A 20,213-nucleotide genomic window follows, 5' to 3' on the forward strand; every position below is an offset into this window, starting at 1 on the left:
GGTCAAAGGAGCGTTCACACTTCCTGTTTACATAGACTAGTTTAGTTTGTAAATTTTAGTTCTTCATATTATGGCACCTCAAGCTTTGCTGTATGTTGGTCATTAGGTGATAGTGACTCATTTTCAAGAGAAATGCATGAGTGTGGGAGGCTGTGTGTGCACAGTAGTGCCTGTGCTCTGGGTGTGTCTGTAGGAGAGACCAAAAACTGGCCCTGTTTGAGAAATACTCCAGCAGGCAGTCTTTGCCTTTGTGTGTGTTAAAGGCCCATGGACTGACTAATGCTGGCTAGAAGTATGCCTCGTGTTGTGTCTGAGTCCATTACCCAAGCCTGAGGGGACAGTCTGAGTCCCCAAGTCTGCCACCCTGGTGTACCTTGCTGCCATGGTGCCTCAGGAAGATGGCACCTCAGGTAGGCCTTGAGATATGTTTTAATTCAGCTCCTTGGTCTCCAAGTACATTCTGGATCAGAACCCATGGGAAGAAGGAGGTACCAAGTGCAATGTCTTGACGTTCTTTAAAATAGAGATCCGTGTAGCTCCATGTTGACGAGCATTCTTTGTGAGCCCAGAGCCCTAATTAGCGGTTCCTAGGATATAATGGAACCGGTCCTCATCTTTTCTTGGGCTCAAACCCTGCTTCTTCCTTATATACTAAGAACTTGCTTGTTTGAATAGGAACCAAATTATGGGACATGGTCTAAGATGACTGTCTGCTGGTGATACTTGTCTCTGTTATTGTAAGATTCTAGATGGCCTGAACACAGCATGTCATTATTAGCTAAAGGAAATGGTGTTTCATTGTTAGCTAAGGAAATGGAGTTTTTAGCTGAGGGAATATAAAATTACAGGTGGCCTGGACTCGGCTCCCATGACAATAGCGTCAGGCGAGCAAGCCGCAGGCTGATAACAAGAACAAACAAAGCTGCAGTGAACTAAGGAGAGCAAGTTAGAAATTCTCCCTAGCCCCCATCTCAACCCTGCCCCTGGAAATTACTGCTCTTATCTCACCCTGTTTAGGATTTACCACCCTAGACCCCCCTATTGTTAGCCTAGCACTCTTTAACTAACCATTGTCACTGAGTTTTATTTTTTGTAGAAGATATTTAAACCCTGAGTTTCTTTAGAACAGGGTCTTTCCATCTCCCTGGAGTTTGGTGGACCCTGATGCATCAGATTAATAAATTCCTTTGCTTTTGCATCGACTCTGGACTCTGGCTCTCAATTGGGCTTCCAGGGGTAAACTCAGACAATATGAGTTTAATATTACCACATTTCCTCACAGCTCGTCTGAATTCTGTAGGCTGAAAACATTTGTGTAGCAAAACAAAGGATTGAAAACTTCAGGTAATATCATAGCTTAATCCAGGTGTCTTGAAGTGGCTGATGTGACTGAGGGGTGAGGTGTCAAGTAAAATGTATCGGTTTGGCCTAAGATGGCTAATAAATGACACAGAGTCTGAAGCGTACCTTAAAGCTGCCAGCACCACGCTGGGCAGAATCTAAACTGATACAAATTTACTCCTAAAACTAACCTAATAAACTACTCTAAACCTCATAACATACATATACAGCAAGTACTTGCTACTATGGTGATCCTAGGGCCATTTCTCTCCTGTCTTTCTACACTCTCAACCTTCAAACTTCTCCGCCCTCTCTCCAAGAAGTCCCACCTTCCACTTTATTGACAGTTGTTACATCCATGCAAGACATTCCTCCACAAGTCCCCATTTTAGTCTTAAAAAAACCCCCAAAACCTTTTATCTATACGTTTATATCATTACACCAATATATACACACAAGAACCACAAAACAATCATTATATTTATGTTATGCTCATAGTGTTTCACTGTCTTCAACCCCATCAGAGACTTGAGAAGGAATAAAATTAATTAGCTGAGTAAATAGGAAGTGCAAGTTAGCAGCTTCCAAAATGAAAAAAATGACAGAGACACCTTGCTGCCTGAACAGTCACCCAAAACTTTCTAACACACTGGAGTATCATCTTCAGCCTTCTGGCCCAATATATTTGACAGACATATTTGTGAAACAGGGACAATTGAGGACTTACCTACCCTGTCTTGACAGAGTTTGGCTGTCAACTCTACTTGCATCCGAGTTTGCCCATTTCAGGCAGAATTCTGTCTGTGGCAGAAAACAAGGACATTTTTCCCCAGTGGCGAGTTTGCCGCATCTGAAGCCATCTCCATATGTAGGTTCCTCAATGCTCATTACCTTCTTTGAGGCAGGCTGGGTGTAGCCAGGAGTCAACCTGTCTCATTTTCAAAGAATCCTCAAAACAAATAAAATTTCCTTAAATGCCATATTCTGTAGGTCTCTGAGGTTTTTGAAGATTTTATCTAAATATTTTACCTTATCTATTTATTAACCTAGGATGTATATAGTCTTGTGATAAAATTGAATAGTACAATGAATTAGAAATAAACTTATTTTACATCAATATCTAATATTCCATACCAATGAATTAAAAATAGCCTTGTGAGTAACAATTAAGGCCTTAAGTTGAAGAGTAGATTCAATAATCTACCTTTTTGTCATATCATTCCTATATATTTCTATATTCTCAGAGAAAAATCCCTGAGTTCAACCTCATTCTCCCTCTGAACAAAGCCAATAATAACACAATCAATTCCCAATGAAGATAAACATCCATAGCCCAAAACCTTACCCAACCCCCCTTTAAGGGAAATGGAACGGTGTTTTCTTTTTAAGGCTTCTTCAGGCTGATTTGGGACAAATAGTACCTATGCAGCTAGGGATAGCATTTGTGGTCCAGTCTCTAAATGTTGAGAAATTCAGGATTAATAAAAGTCCTGTGTGAGACGGTCTGAAATGCTAGACCAATTGGAATCAGGAGTTTTCTACAAAGCTGTCCTGGGAGATGTTCTGTTCTGATGACAATAGCAACCGAAGCACTTGTGGGTGGAACATGAGGAATGCAGGATGTCAGCATCTCAGCATGCTGGAGGATGAATCCTGTCGGGTCTGGTCCAGCATCAGTGTCTGGTACTTTTGTTCTGAAAATATATAATTTCTCACAAGCATTATACAGTTCTAAAACTATAAATGCATGAGGTGTACAGGATGCACAGAACAATCAAGGTTAATTCTGTAGTTTGGATTCATGTATGTATAGACTGACTTAAGTTAGTAGTCTCCCTTTCATCCAGGTCTGTTTTGTTTTGACCTCTTTCAAAAGGAAGTATAATATTACCATTGCCAGAGAACATACAGTCATTATTTAATCGAAATCAAAACAAGATTGTATAGTTCTAAATGTCCTTCTCTAGGCTCTGTGGCACCTGATGGATAGGCTAGGCCACTACCTGTCTCCCGAGAAAATGCATCCCATTTTAGAGACAAGCCAGTTCTAAGCAAATGAAGAGGCATTAAGCCTTAATTAAACTTATGCGTACCCTAAGGCATCCTGTACCTGGATTTTTACATTTTTTGAAGGTGTTTTTGTCTCATTCCTTCTCTCCATTGAGGATGGACACCTTCACCTTTTAAACTTTATATAAACTCTCATTTTAGAGTTTATGCATACTCTAGGCATCTTGTACCTGGATTTTCACACTTACATTAACTCCCATTTTAGAATTTATACATACCCTAGGCATCTAGTACCTGGGTTTTCACACTTACATAAACTCCCATTTTTGAGTTTATGAATACCCTAGGCATCTTGTACCCAGGTTTTCACACTTACATAAACTCCCCTAGAGTTTATGCATACCCTAGGCATCTAGTACCTGGGTTTTTACATTTGTTGCAGGTGTTTTTGTCTCATCCCTTCTCTCAACAGGGATGGACACTTCCACCTTTTAAACTAAATGTCCTTCTCTAGGGTCTGTGGCACCTGATGGATAGGCCAGGCTGCTACCTGTCTCCTGAGAAAATATACCCTGTTTTAGAAACAAGCTGGTTGCCCTGAGCAAAAGAGAAGGCATTAAGGTTATCCTTTTAAGCATATGAATTTTGGCCTTTGAGTTTTTGGGATCTAACTAGGCTGATGAATACTTTGTCACCTGTAAGTCCTCAGTGTCTTTTTGCATTTGGTATGACTGCCGCCTGTCCCCCATGAAAATATCTCATGTTTAAAGGGATAAGATGCCTGCCAGAGAAGTGACACTTTAACTCAGCAAACAAAGGCTTTTCATGTGGGAGGCATGGAGTTTGCATGTCTGTTAATGAAAAATTTGTCAGTTTAAATCCTAGGCTGCTTTTGCAAGTAACTTATCAGCAAAGGGGTCACACCCTGTGGAGACCAGCCTGGTCTAGAACTTACAGAGATCTGTCTGTCTTTGTCTTCATGGTGTTAGGATTAAGGTTGTATGTGTGATTTTCAGGGGGTCTTCCTCTGTCATATCTAATTTTTATCATTTTTGATGGAACCCACCATCTTTCCTTTTCTGTATAAACATATGCAAAACCTCCGCCACACCATAACACATTTCTTGTTCTCCATTCTGAGGTCAGGATGTCCTTGAAATAGACAGGCTGATCTAATTCAGCAGATTTTTCTAAAATCCAATGTCTCTCTGCAGCTGTCATGTTCTGTTCATTAGCATTCAAGAAATTCAAAGTCAATCAGGCATTATGTAATCTGTCTCTTGGGGGTCTTTGATACCCCTTTTTGTTTGATGGGCATTTCTTCTAAAGTATGATTGGATCTTTCAATGCCTGCTTGTCCTGTGGGATTATGTGGTATACCTGTAACATGTTTTATGTTATAATACATGAAAAATGCTCCATTTTATTAGAGACATAAGATGACGCATTGTCAGTTTTAATTTGTTTAGGTATACCCATAAACACTATGACTGCTAATAATGCGTAATAACATAATCAGCCTTTTTCGAACTTAAAGTCGTTGCCCACTGAAATCCTGAATATGTCTATGGTATGCTGCACCTACTTCAGTTTTTCCAAACCCTATAAAATGAAATACATCCATTTGCCAAATTTCATTTCTTTGATTACCCCGGGGTTCCTTCCTGTAGGTAATGGAATTTGTTATACATAGAACAAGCAGGACATTTTTTTTCTCCACAATTTCCTTGGCTTGTTGCCAAGTGATAGAAAATTCCTTTTTTTTTTTTTTTTTTAAGACCTTTGCTGTTAACATGGTGTTTTCATGAAACTTTGAAGCTTCTAACACACTTCCAATCAATAGTTGATCAATTTCATCATTACCTTGTGCTAGAGGTCCTGGTAGACCCTTGTGAGATCTTATATGAGTTATATACAATGGATGGTTTCTATTTCTGATCACTTGTTGTAATTGAATAAATAGTGAAGTTAATTCGGAATCATCCTGAATTAGGTCAGCTGTTTCTATAGTCAATACAACTCTTTCAGCATACTGAGAGTCAGTAATTATATTAAGAGAGTCTTCAAACTCTGATAACACCAGCAGAATTGCATATAATTCTGATTTTTGAACGGAATCATAAGGACTCTCAACTATCTTACTTATATTTTCTGATTTATAACCTGTTCTTTTTGATTTATTGGCATCAGTGTAATATGTAGGCGCACCAGAAATTGGAATCCTCTTCAGTATATGAGGAAGAATCCAATTAGTTCTTTTTATGAATTGAAATTGCTTGCTTTTTGGGTATCTGTTGTTAATTTCTCCCCAAAAATCACTACGAGCCCTCTGCCAATGTTCATTGTCGGCCCATAATGAGGCAATCTCAGTATTAGTAAAAGGTACCACCATCTGAGCTGGATCTATTCCAGCTAACTGGCAAAGTCTCATTTTTCCTTTTACAATAAATTCAGAAACCTTTTCTATGTATGTTTTAAATTTTTTACTTTGTGTGTGGTAAAAATACCCATTCTAAGACACAATCTTTCCTCTGCATAAGAATTCCTGTGGGAGAATGAGTAGAAGGGAAGATAACTAAGATCCATGCCTTCTTTGGATCAATGTGGTCGATATATGACTCTCGTAATTTCCTTTCTACCAGAGCCAATTCCATTTTGGCTCCAGCTGGTAGCTTTCTTAAGCTATTCAAGTCCTTATCACCTTGTAGGGTTCAAAATAAATTATTTAGTTCTTGGGTAGTTAAACCAATTGTAGGCCGTAGCCAGTTAATATCTCCCGGCAACCTTTGAAAATCATTAAGAATCATTAATTGATCTCTCTTGATCTGTACTTTCTGTGGTCTAATTTTCTATAGGCCTATTTTGTATCCCAGATAATCAACAGAATTTCTTTTTGTATTTTTTTTTTTCGGGGCAATCTGTAATCCCCAACTAGGCAAGGTTCTATTTATTTAATAAAAAATCGGTTCCAATATATTGGCATCCAAATCAGCCAATAAGATATCATCCATATAATGGTAAATTATGGATTGAGGACATTTCTTGCAGATTATCTCTAATAGCCGTTGTACAAAATATTGACAAGGTAGGACTGTTTAACATTCTTTGTGGCAAAACTTTCCAATGATATCTCTTTATTGGGCAGCTTCTATTAAAAGTAGGCACTGAGCTGGGCATGGTGGTGCACGCCTTTAATCCCAGTACTCGGGAGGCAGAGGCAGGTGGATTGCTGTGAGTTCAAGGCCAGCCTGGTCTACAAAGCGAGTCTGGGACAGCCAAGGCTATACAGAGAGACACTGTCTCGAAAAACAAACAAACAAAAAAAAAAAAAAAAAAAAGAGTAGGTACTGAGAAGGCAAATCTATCTCTATCACGTTTATGTAAAAAAAAAAAAAAATAGTGAAAAAGCAATCTTTTAGATCAATCACTATAATAGGCCATTCCTTAGGTAACAAGAATGGGATTCTGGGTTGTAAAGTTCCCATTGGCTGAATAATTTTATTAATTGCTCTGAGATCTGTTAACATCCTCCATTTTCCAGATTTCTTTTTGATGACAAATACAGGAGAATTCCAAGGGCTGTTGAGCTCTTCCATATGTTGAGCCTCCAGTTGTTCTTGGACTAACTTTTCTAGTGCCTATAATTTGTCTTTAGTCACAGACCATTGTTCAATCCAAATAGGTTGGTCAGTCAACCATTTTAGTGGTAAGGCTGTAGGTATTTTATCAGCAGTGGTTTCCCAATATAATTTAGAAGAGTCAGCACCTATTGTATCTTGTTTATGGACAGCCTGGACACGACTGTACCTGTCTTTGATAATAGTTTTTTTTTTAATAGTTTTAATGTTTTTATCAGGAGCATCACCTGTTTTATGGCTCGTTTCTGAAATTGGAGGGATGTTACCTTGGGTTTTACATTGGTGTAAAAGATCTCTTCCCCATAAATTTATGGCTCTATCAGCCACGTATGGCCTTAGTTTTCCTGTTTGCCCTCCTGGCCCTGGACATTTAAGCCATCTGACACTTTGTCTTATTTGAGATAATGTTCCAGTTCCTATGAATTGGGTAGATACATTTTGAAGTGGCCAAATTGGATGCCAGGAATCTTGGGAAATTATTCTGACATCTGTGTCAGTATCTAGTAAACCCTTAATCTCAATGCCATTTAATTGTAATTTTAACTTTGGTCTCTTATCATTAATAGCAGTTTGCCAAAATATTTGTATTTTAGTATCTTCAGTGCCTTTTATTTTATTTCTAGGGGCATTATTATCTCCATTAAATGGGTTTTCTAAGTCTTCAGTAGCCCTATGTGTTTTATCAGACCTTGAATTTTCTTGTTGTCTTTTAGAATAATCTCTTTTTGGTGAACAGGAAATAAATGGCTCATGTTGTTTTTCATGGGTCCTTGAGCATAGTCCCTTAGTCAGTTTTCTGAAATCAGGGAATTGCTTTGGGTATCAGTGGATGACCTACATTCATGAGCCACATGACAATTCCTTCCACATCTTCTACATTTTACAGGAAACCTTCTCCCTGAATTATTATCACTGTAGGATAATTTATCTTTAGGAATGGTTTGTTCATTATGATTTGAATTTTTACAGTCACAGCAGTGAGCATTTTGTGTTTTGATGTCTCCTGTAGTTTTTTTGTCCAATTATAACTGAATCATGAGTATTTACTTCTATGTCTCAAGTAATTTTAATTTATTCATGAAGAGGTACAGATCTTGCCCTCAAGAGCCTAATAGCTTTTTTACATTCAGCACTTGCATTTTCAAAAGCTAGAGATGGAAGTAGAATTTCTCTAGCATATGGTTCTACTCAGAGCTTTAATTATTTTCTGTAAAAATTCAGTGAGGGTTTCATTTGAACCTTGGGTTATTTCTGTAAATGATTCCATTTGTCCCCGTTGTTCAACCTTGTCCCAAGCATTCATGGCTATTGTTCGGCATTATTCTAAGACAGCACCATCAAAGGCAACTGTACTACTAATTCAGAATATGGGCCTTCACCTAACAACTGATCCCTGACGATATCAGCGCTTCTAGTCCTATTGTGCTGCTCTGTAAGTGCGGCTTCATCTTTCCACCATGCCAGCCATTGTAATTGGGGACCCGGCTCTAAAATGGCAGTCATTAAATCTCTCCAATCTTTTGGAATTATGTGGTTCCATGTGGCCCAATTATTAAGTATCTGTCTAACATAGGGTGAGTGTAAACCGTAACTGCTTATTGCCTCCTTAAACCCTTTTATTTCTTGTGCCTCTATAGGTTGTCAATCAAAACCCTGATAACCTTGTGGATTTTCCACATCTCCTGGTAGTTCTCTTATGAAGGCTGTGAAAATCATTTTAAAAAACAAATAATGACTGCCTTGTAGTCTTGTTACAAAGTTATGTTATATGTTCTGGCCTTTTTTTCAGTTTCTATCTCTGTATTATTATTATTAGTTATAAGCCTTTCTAACTTCTCTTCTAAGGTTTGTTTCCAAATTTCATATTTTTTATTTTGCTTTGTCTCTGATACCCTAGCATTTTTCTCAGTCCAATCTATGAATTTTTGTAATTTTTCTCTAAAGCCTTTTCTTTTGTATAGGCTGAATCGATACATTTTACTCTAACAAGCGACACATAGAATTTCTCCAAGAAGAAAAAAGAGAAAAGCCATCCAGCAGACACATTATTAAAGCAAGCTTGCCCTGTTCTCAGCTGTGTTCCTACAGTGGTCTGTGACACCAAGTAGAAGGCCACCCATGTGGCGATGAAGCTGTCCCTTCCCAGGCAGCCTCTGGTGCTTTTATCTCAACATGGATCTGATACTGAAGAGAGCAGATGGCAAAAATGTCCTGCTGCCCCCAGAATACTGCTGCTTCGAGTTCTGAATGGACCCAAGAATATAGAGGACATATCAAGCTCACTGAGGGACCAAAGCTTTATGCTGATAGTTATAGAATGTTCTGGAATGCTAGATTGCCTTCATGCCTGCAGCAGCTACTGTAGTCTAGAAGCAAGTCTTTAAAAGGCTCCAAGAAGACCATCTGGGAAGAGTTTGAGGCTGTGCACACAATCCTTATCAGACACTTTTCCTCTGATCAGTAGAATGTATCTGGGTTCAAATGATACAATTTCCAGACACAGTCTGAATCAGAGGCCACAGACCATATGCATGAAGCACTTTCATAAGACTGACCTACGTTGGATTGCTCCTTGTCTGATGCCTGCATGCTGCTTGACTTGCTCCATCCACACCTCCATGACCAAGGGTGCCAGAGTGCGGTACAGCTTGGGCATGAGCCACTGTCTGCTCTTCCTGACTCTTGTTACATCCTCCCTCACTGAATGTAGACTCTGCCAAGCTTCTGAGAGGTTTCCATTCCCTGTAAACATAAACTATCAGTTCTGTCTCACTTTTGCCTCTCAAGTTTGAGGGGTACTGTGAACACCTTGGACTATCCAGACACCATCCATGGGTAAAAGGAGCTCCTAATGTACTCTACAAGCCATAATACAAAGCTCAGAGGGAACTCAGTAAAAACAGCATGCCCCACAGTTACCATGCAAGCCTTGGTCTGGTACCTTCAGATTCTAGCACCTTCCTGTCTGCCTGTCCCTTGAATGAAATGCTTCTGAGTTAATTTATGGAAGGAGTGATGCGGGCAGGCCGGAAAAGAGGGCTTGATGGCTCTCTGGAGTTTTGACCTTCTTGTTGGCTGTCATTACTTGGGACTCTTAAGTTTTACAGTTGATATTTATTTATATTATCTAGTGATGTAAAGTGATTCTAAATAAGATGTGTAATAAAAATCAATCAGATTTATTGTATCTACAAAAAGGTTTCCTTGTAAATGATTAGTGCCTTCCAAAGTTACTTGCCTATAGCTGATATTGCTGTGATTTTCTTTCAACATTTAAACTGTTCAAGTTAGGGAGTAAGAGGAGAACATCAGCACTGATTTATAAAGCCAGGGCCTTGTACAGGCAAATGCAAATAAATGTTCTGCCTCTGAGAGACATTCCTAGACCTGGACAGTGCTTTTCCTTCCCTGAACTCCAAGATAAAATAGAGCACCACTGCTGTGGCTACTACTGTCATCCACATGAGCTCCAGAGGGTCTGGGAACACTCTGGACACTGTTACAGAATTGTGTGTAAGTACTTTTGTCAAGAGGGCAGTCATAGTAACAACCGCCTAGAAGGGTGGTACTTCTGTTATTAGGTATCAGCTGGTTTGTAACAAATTACTTCAATACTTCCATGATATTGAAAACATTATCTCCTGAATGATGTTAATTTATTATCTCTGATTCTGTGGGGTTGGGATCCAGCTTGTTTGGGAGATTCTGCTCTGGGCCTCACAGGAATTTGCAGTTAGCATGGCTGGCCAGAGTGAGTTCCAGGCCAGACAGGGCTACACAGAGAAACCCTGTCTCAAAAAACAAACAACAAAAGAGGCAAAACAGTAACATAAGCAGCCCCAAACAAATCACTTTAAGTGCTTTTAATCCCCCCACCCACCATTATAGAGGAAAAGGCCTAAATTTAGATAGAAAGGATTACAATAGTAACTCTGAATGTCTTTTTCTAGCAGTAAGAACGATTAAAACTTGGAATGAAGCCGGGCGAGGTGGCACAAGCCTTAAATCCCAGCACTTGGGAGGCAGAGGCAGGCAGAGTTTGAGGCCAGCCTGGTCTACAAAGTGAGTCCAAGAGAGCCAAGACTACACAGAGAAACTCTGTCTTGAAAACAAAACAAAAAATGGAATGGGTCTTTATTTTGTTTCTCTCAAGACAGGCTTTCCCTGTGTAGCCTTGTCTGTCCTGGAACTCACTCTGTAGACCAGCCTGGCCTCAAACTCAGAGATCCACATGCCTCTGCCTCCCAAGTGCTGGAATTAAAGGCATGGGCCACCACTGCCTGGCTTTGGAACGAGTCTTTAATGAAGAAATTTCTACCAGAAAACCTCAAGTAGTCAGGAAGGTGTCATTTCCCATAGTTTTGATAGAAAACTAGCTTAAGTCTCTCTTAGAGGCTATTCTAAGGAGTCCTACAATGGTAAACAAAGTGGGAAAAGGAACTTATTATTAAAGATGTTCTTTTACTATTGACTGATATTAATGAAAATTTTACTTTTCCATCGTAAAGGAGTACACATTCTAGACTTGGAAGATGTAAAAAATTATCGTATTCATTATGTGATATGATTATTGTAACTGCCACCTTAATATAAATAAATGTTCTATTTTGCTTTTGAAATGGAAAAAAAAAACCTTTTAAGTTAAAATAATGCAATGTTTTTTGTATGGAAAAATTACCAGTAGACTTCTTGGTGTTATACAACCTAGAGATAACTACTGTAAACATTTTGGTAATTTAATTACCTTTCCTAGAGTCATAGGAGACTGAACAGTAGAATCTAAGTGATGATAACTAGCACCTGAGTTATGAGTTACATCATCTATAGTGTGGGCAGGTTTGATAACTCAGTGACAATGGAATCCCATAAAGTCTCTACTTAGCACTTATAGCGATCTGTTGGGTACAATCTCGTCTTGGTTTCTTTTCCCCTGTATGAGTAGGTTCCAGGATTCAAGAGGGGATCATTCCTCAGAGATTTTCTACAACAAAGGAACTGTTGAGCTTGGCTCTTACATGTCTTACATGCCTACTGTGTGCCAAAGACTAGGGCTGGCACTTGGGGGATACAAATAGGAACAAATCTCTGTGTTATCCAGGCTGTTCTCAAACCTTTGGGTTCAAACGCTTCTCCTCCCTCAGCCTCCCAAGTAAGCAAGCATGTGCCATTCTGTCCAGATAACCCTCTGAAGTTTGTCCTGTGCCCTGTTGTCCAATGACAGTGCTGGGTCAATGAAGTTTCCTACCTGTTCAAAGCCACATGGCCGGAGAAAGGCTACAGAGTTTCAAACCCAGGCTCACTGGAGTCCAGAACCAATGTGGGTTTTTTTTTGTTGTAGTGTTTTTTTCTGCTTTTTGTTTTTTTGAGACAGGGTTTTCTCTGTATTACAGTCCTGGTTGTCCTGGACTCGCTTTGTAGACCAGGCTGGCTTCAAACTCACAGTGATCTCCCTGCCTCTGCCTCCCTGAGTGCTGGGATTACAGGCATGCACTGGTGGAGGCCTGCTCTGGACCTTCTTACACCATTTTTTTTCTCCTTTCTAGTAGGAGAGATAACTTTTTCTTTGTTTCAGAAATGTGCAATCTAGAAAGACTAGGAATAGAACATTGCTGGATTGTTCTGAAAGCTAGCAGTTTATATACAATTTTAATAAAAATGAGTATGTTATATCTTTAGATGTAACTTCTCTTTAGAAATTTTCTTTCTTCTGTTTAAAGATTCTCCAGCTCTTTCTGGCTACTATTTAAATAATTAGTAGATATTTTTTTCAGAGTCATGGTTTGTTTTTGTAGGAGATTTCCTGGCTCATCTAATATCAAAGAGATGGTATCTTGGGACAGTGAACATCAGGAATTTGTACTAAGTAAGGCTTATTGTAGGTTTATTGATTAATGAGATTGGCTAACCTTGCCTGTCTTGGTATTAGGGTAATCTTAGACTGTAAAGAGGAGGAGGAGCTTCTAGTCTTCTGGGCATGGTGGGGGTGGCGTGGAGTGCAGGGTGGAGGGTGGGTCTTTAGATGCATGAACAGAACGGTGGGCTTAAATGTTGCTGGAGATGCACAGATTTAAACAGGGATCCTGGTTTCTGTTTGTTTGTTTGTTTGTTTTTTGTTTTTTGTTTTTGTTTTTTTTTTTTGTTTTTTTGTTTTTTTAAGACAGGGTTCTCTGTGTAACAGTCCTGGCTTGCTTTTGTAGACTAGGCTGGCCTTGAACTCACAGCGATCTGCCTGCCTCTGCCTCCCGAATGCTGGGATTAAAGACGTGCACCACCATGCTCTGTGGCTCTGTCGTTTGTTTAGGAATAAATATGAGGGATTAGCTCACATGCCTTTGAAGTACCCTGCCCTAGGAGATGATTACTTGTGCTGTGGAACAGTGGGAACACTGAAAAGGAGCGCTTTGCCTCTCTCTACCTGGCGTAGGTCAGGGAGAGCTTCCGGAAGGAAGGGCCTTTCCGAGCTGAGACTTGAAGGGTTAGTGGCATGTAGGGAGGCCTGTCACAGAGGATGCCATACACGCAGAAGCTGATGAAGAAAGAATGACTGAGGGAGGAGAGAACATAAATATGAATATATTTGCAAAGTGTGCAAGTGGCGTGGAACAACGAGTAATTGCTGGGTCCCAACCATGTGGCGTCAGAGAGGCAATCTCGTGGGGAGGCAGGTGACTGAGAGGCCTGGGTGGCAGCTTCTGAAGTGCCTCTGTGTGTTATTCGTGTTCCGGTTCATCCGAAAAGTGACCCGGAGAGGAAGAGCCTTCAGTTCAGGGCGATGGACACTTTGCCTCGGTTTGGAAGAGTAGAATTGAAATCTTGTCCTATCTGACTCTGAAGGCTGCGCTTTAGTGGCTGGGTGGGTTCTGGAAACTTGCCTTCTGCTGCGTGTGGAGAGATGGGCAGAGTTGCTGAGCATGGCTTTGAAGTAGACCCCGAATCCCTAGAATTGGGCTTGGTACAAGGCAGGTGTTTCCAGTGGGCTTAAATGAGGGATCCCCGCAGATGGGAATAGGTTTGAGGAGAACAGGGCTGGACGGACTTAAGGATATAATCGAGGAGGCTGTTGAGTTGGGTCACTGTGGCCTGTAGGAGTGAACCAGGTGCACGAGAGCGAAGGCGGCCACATGTGTGTTGCTGAATTAGGTGATTAAAAAGGTTTCACGTGCCAACCAAGGTAGGCAATATGGGGGGCGGGGGAAGGATAGGGCTGGAGGGGAGATAGACTAGACTTGCTGAGATGAATTGGAGTAGAAAAAAATTAAGAATGGACAGTTAGGTGAGTCCTACAGAACTTCTCGAATCTGAAGCTTAGAAGTCAGGCTTAGAGGTAGCTAAGATCCGAATCACCAGAAGTAGAAGCATGATTGTAATAGAGCAGTGTAAAAATTAACAGAGAGGCTAAGGAGGAAAAAATGGGAGTTTTGTTGTAATATTCCCTTTTCCAAACCATTGATTTCCTTTCGTGACAAGGTCTTTTTGCAGCCTTCCTTTGGAAATTTCTGCTGGCTTTTTTTTTTTTTTTTTTTTTTTTACTGACAGGGAGTACTTGGGCGTTAGACTTGCTAGCTTGGAGTAGCCACAGCAGCTGCACAGGTGTAGAAAGTAAGATAATGATGTCTTTTCCTTCCTAGAAGAGGAAACAGCTCAACTTCTTAGCGTGAGCATTGCAGTTGCTGAGGATGTGCTGACTCAGTTACAGGTGAATTCACACAAGCAGGACGTTGGCTTCCTCCTTCCTCGCTGTTTGGTTATGTCAGTCACACATAGAACCGTAGTATCGTGTTGTCAAGTGACAAAATGTATTGTGCTGATTAACCCCAGAATTTCACTGTCTCACGAAAAAGAGCTGGAGCTGGGCCTGGCGCACTTTGGTAAGCCCAGCACTTGGGAGGTGGAGACAGGGGTCAGGAGTCCCAGGACATCCTTAGCTACATGGGAAGTTCAGAGGTAGCCTAGGCTGTCTCAGAACAAAACTGAACACACAGCCAAGCGTCAAGCACACCCTTAATCCCAACACTTGGTAAACAGAGGCAGGCCAGTCTTTGTACATTTGAGACTGGCCTAATTTACATAGTGAGTTTCATGCCAACTGGGGCTGGCTTAGTGAGACTATCAAAAGCAAAGAACTGTGCGTGTGTTATTGTTGTTGTTGTTATTATTATTATTACTGCTAGTGTTTTTCAGACAGGGTCTCTCTGCCTGTGTAGCCCTGGCTGTCCTGGAAATTGCTTTGTAGTGTTGGGATCCCTCTGAGTGTTGGGATTAAAGGCCTGTGCCACCAGTGCCTGACTAAAAGCAATTTAAATTGGTGTGTGTGTGTGTGTGTGTTTACACTAGTGGATGTCTGTGCATGGTGTACATTTAGTGCCTGTGGAGGCCAGAAGAGGGTGTTGGAACCACTGGAAGTAGAGTTACAGACAGTTGTGAGCTGCTATGTGGGTGCTGGAAATTAAACCCAGGTCCTCTGGAAGAGCAGCTAGTGCTCTTAGCCACTGAACTGCCAGCTATTACCCACTGCCTTTTAATCTAAGAAAAGTGGCATCTATAACAACAGTCCCATTTTGGGACTTGGAACAAACATTTTGTCTATGGGGGATAGTGTACACATGTTTGTGTATGTGCAGACTCATGGTGTGTGTTCGATCAGAGGACAGCCGTGGGTGTTATTCTGCCTTGCCTTTTTTTTTTTTTTTTAAGGAAAAAGGTTTCTCAATGGGACCCTACTACTGCTGGCCTTGAACTTAGAGATCTGCTTGCCTCTGACTCCTGAGTGCTGGGATTAAAGACATGCACCACCATCACGTAGTGTCAAATTTTACTAAGATGTATTTCATTTCTGTTTTTGATAGATATTTGTAATATAAGCCAGAATGGATTGGAACTGACTATGTAGGCCAGACTTTGAGGTAGGCCTCCTAGCTCAGCTTCCTGAGTGCTGAGGTTCTAAGAATGAGCCAGTATACCTGGCTAAAGCAGTGCTTTAAAGTTCATTAATGTAAGGTTTGGAAATGTTTTCATTTTTAGTTTATGTGTATAACACATATATGTGGTTGCCCTTACAGTCCAGAAGAGATCATAGGATCTCCTGTAGCTAAGTGCAACAGGTCGTGACCCACCCAGCATGGGTCCTGGGAACCAAACTCTGGTCCTCTGGAAAGCAGCCAGCCCACTCTGTTTCTGTTTTGTTTGTTTGTTTTTGTTTTTAAGACAGGAGACAGTTTTTTTTCTCTTTGTAGACCAGGCTACCTCAAATTCAGAGCTCTGCCTGTCTCTTCCTCCCAAGTGCTGGGATTAAAGGTGTGGGCCAGCATACCTGGCTCACAGCTGAACTGTGACACTAATTGTTTTGAGAATTCGGTTTGTAACGTCAGGAAAGATTAACAATGTGCTTGATAGGTATTCCAAGTTATTATTTACCACAGTCTAGACCCTGTGAGTGGGACTTCTATGAACTTAGATTGCTTATAGTCTACTGCTTTCTTCCCTAAAACATTTGTGAAATCATTGCTTTTGCATTGCCTGCTTTGCTTCTTGATTTGGAAATGAGTTAGAGGAGCTGGATGCTTGGTAAGTAGACACAGATTTTTGTGACTCATTTTTATCCTTTCATCTTTTACAGTGGGACATCCCCTCTTGCGTGCCTCAATGCCATGCTGCATTCCAGCTCAAGAGGAGGAGAAGGGCTATTTTATAAATTGCCTGCCCAAATTAGTCTTTTCACACTCAAGGTAAAATTATCTTTCAGTGCAGTGGTCCTCAAGACTTTGAATGTGCGTAAGAGAAACCTGGTGGGTTTGGAATGGTGCTGATGGATTGATGGTCTTTCCTAATACGAAATCAGGTAACACTGGTGTTTTGGTCCTTAATGGTTCTCTGAGATGCTTTAGTCCTGATAGACTATTAGGAGTCATTAATTTATATCAAGTTTGGTTTTTGTGTTCAGCTTTGCCTTGTTTATACATTATTGCCAGTTGATTTATCGCCATGAACATTTGCAAGTAAAGATGTGTGGACAAAAGGACTGCGTATGGGAAAAAAAAAAGCTGTGTGACACACTGTAGCTTCCACAAGATGGTTTTTATTTTTGTTTTCTTCTGTGGGGGGAAGTTGCAAGGGCGGAGAGCAGATATGAAGGGAGGGGAAGATGAGTGAGACTTGGCTATATGATGTAAAATTCACAAATAAAGTTTAAAAAAATTGGGAAAAAAAAGCTAAGCAGGTGAATTACACCCGACTGCTCAGCAGAGACCATAAAAGCCAGAAGGGCCTGGACAGAGATCCTGCAAACCCTAAGAGACCACAGATGCCAGGCCAGACTACTTTACCCAGCAAAACTATCAATAACTATTGATGGAGAAAACAAAATATTCCATGACAAAAACAAATTCAAACAGTACCTATCCACAAATCCAGCTTTACAGAAGGTACTAGAAGGAAAACTCCATCCCAAAGGGGCAAGCTACAACCAAAACTACTCAGGAAATAGATAACTATCCCACGGCAAAAACACAACTACACAAATGCTCGACTGGAACCAACATCAAAATTAAGACTCTGAACAGTCACTGGTCATTAATATCTCTCAACATCAATGGTCTCAATTCTCCAATAAAAAGACACAGACTAACTGAATGGGTGCATAAACAAGATCCAACATTCTTCTGCATTCAAGAAACACATCTCACCCATAATGACAGGCATTACCTCAGGGTAAGAGGTTGGAAAAAAATATTCCAAGCAAATGGTCACAAGAAGCAAGCAGGCGTAGCCATTTTAGTATCGAACAAAATAAATTTTCAACCAAAATTAATCAAAAGGGATGAGGAAGGACACTTCATACTCATCAAAGGTAAAGTCAACCTAGATGACATCACAATTCTGAACATCTATGCTCCCAATACAAGGGCACCCCACATTTGTAAGAGATCTGCTAAAAAAAGCTTAAACCACACATCGATTCCCACACAATAATAGTGGGGGACTTCAACACCCCATTCTCACTGAAGGATAAGTCATTGAAACAGAAACTAAACTGAGAAATAACACCATTAACCAATGCTATGGGTCAAATGGATCTAACAGATATCTATAGAACCTTTCACCCAAACAAGAAAGAATATACCTTCTTCTCTGAACCCCATGGAACCGTCTCCAAAATTGATCACATCGTAGGTCACAAAGCAAGCCTCAACAGATACAAGAGGATTGAAATAATACCTTGTATCCTATCAGATCACCATGCTCTTAGGCTGCAATTCAACAACAACAGAAATAACAAAAAGCCTACTGTAAGGCTGGAGACACTGTCAAGAGAACAAAGCGACAGCCTACAGACTGAGAAAAGATCTTCACCAACCCTACATCTGACAAAGGTCTAATATCCAAAATATATAAAGAACTCAAGAAGCTAAACACCACCAAACCAAATAACCCAATTGAGAAATGGGGCTTGGAACTAAACAGAGAATTCTCAACAGAGGAATATCAAATGGCTGAGAAACACTTAAAGAAATGCTCAACCTCCTTAGCCATCAGGGAAATGCAAATCAAAACAACTCTGAGATTCCATCTTACACCCATCAGAATGGCTAAGATCAAAAACTCAAGTGACACCACATGCTGGCGAGGATGTGGGGAGAGAGGAAACACTCCTTCATTGCTGGTGGGAATGCAAACTAGTACAGCCACTTTGGAAATCTATCTGGTGCTATCTCAGAAAAATGGGAATAGGGCTTCCTCAAGACCCAGCTATTCCACTCCTTGGAATATACCCAGAAGCTGCTCCAGCACACAACAAGAAAATTTGCTCAACCATGTTCATAGCAGCCTTATTCATAATAGCCAGAACATGGAAACAGCCTAAGTGTCCCTCAGTAGAAGAGTGGATAAAGAAACTGTGGTACATATACACTATGGAATACTACTCAGCTATTAAAAACAAGGAATTCCCGAAATTTGTGGATAAATGGATTGAGCTAGAAATGATCATAATGAGTGAGTTAACCCAGAAGCAGAAGACTCAATGGTATATACTCACCTATATCTGCATACTAGCCCAAATGGGCATGTCCCACGAAAGCCTTCACTTACCAGGAAACTGGGACAGAGGGGAGGACATCCTATTGGGACTCTAGATGAGAGAAGCATGGGAGAATGGTACAGTAGAAGGATCCAGAGGGTCCTAGAAACCTACAAGTAGAACATTATGATAGGCAGATTTGGGCCCAGGGGTCCCACTCAAACTAAGGCACCAGCCAAGGACAATACAGGTGGTAAACTTTAAACCCCTACCCAGATCTAGCCAATGGTCAGAACAGTCTCCACACTTGAGTGGAGAGTGGGATATGACTTTCTCACGTACTCTGGTGCCTCATATTTGACCATGTCCCCTGGAGGGGGAGACCTGGTGGCACCCAGAGGAAGGACAGCAGGTTACCAAGAAGAGACTTGATACCCTATGAGCATATACAGGGGGAGGTAATCCCCCTCAGGAACAGTCATAAGGGAGGGGAATAAGGGGAAAAGGGGAGGGAGGGAGAATGGGAGGACACAAGGGATGGGATAACCATTGAGATGTAACAAGAATAAATTAATAATAAAAAATTTAAGAAAAAAGAAAAAAAAAAGCTAAGCAGGCATTCAAGGACTTTGTTGGGTTAGAGACAGGAAGATGGCGGAGGCTTGTTGGCCTGGAGACTGGATCTCAAGAGAATAAGGTGAAGCATGACAGAACAGAACACCTGATCTCCCTTGGCCTCCCTGTGGGCACACCTAAAATTTCTAAGGAAGAAATGTCAAGCCATCCAGTCTATTTTCACTTTACCAATGGAAAATGGAGCACCCAGTAGACAGAATACTGGATCTGTAGTCATCTCTCTATATGACAAAATGTATATAGCTGAATTAGGAATAGAATCCAGGTCTCATCTGCCAGTTTAAAAGAAAGAGTTTTTATTTGGGATTTTTTGTTTCTTTTGGGATTTTTTGTTTGTTTGTTTATTTGTTTTTGGTTTTCGAGACAGAGTTTCTCTGTACAGCTCTGGCTGTCCTGGATCTCACTCTCTAAACCAGGCTGGCCTCAAACTCATAGAAATCCACTTGCCTCAGCCTCCCAAGTGCTGGGATTAAAGGCGTGCACCATCTTGCCTGGCTTTATTGAAGATTTCTAACCTGCTACTTCATCTTTTGAAGTGTGTTTTGAGTTCCCTGATGTTTCTCAAAATGTCA

The sequence above is a fragment of the Acomys russatus genome, chromosome 4, assembly GCF_903995435.1.
Source record: "Acomys russatus chromosome 4, mAcoRus1.1, whole genome shotgun sequence".
NCBI lineage: Eukaryota > Metazoa > Chordata > Mammalia > Rodentia > Muridae > Acomys > Acomys russatus.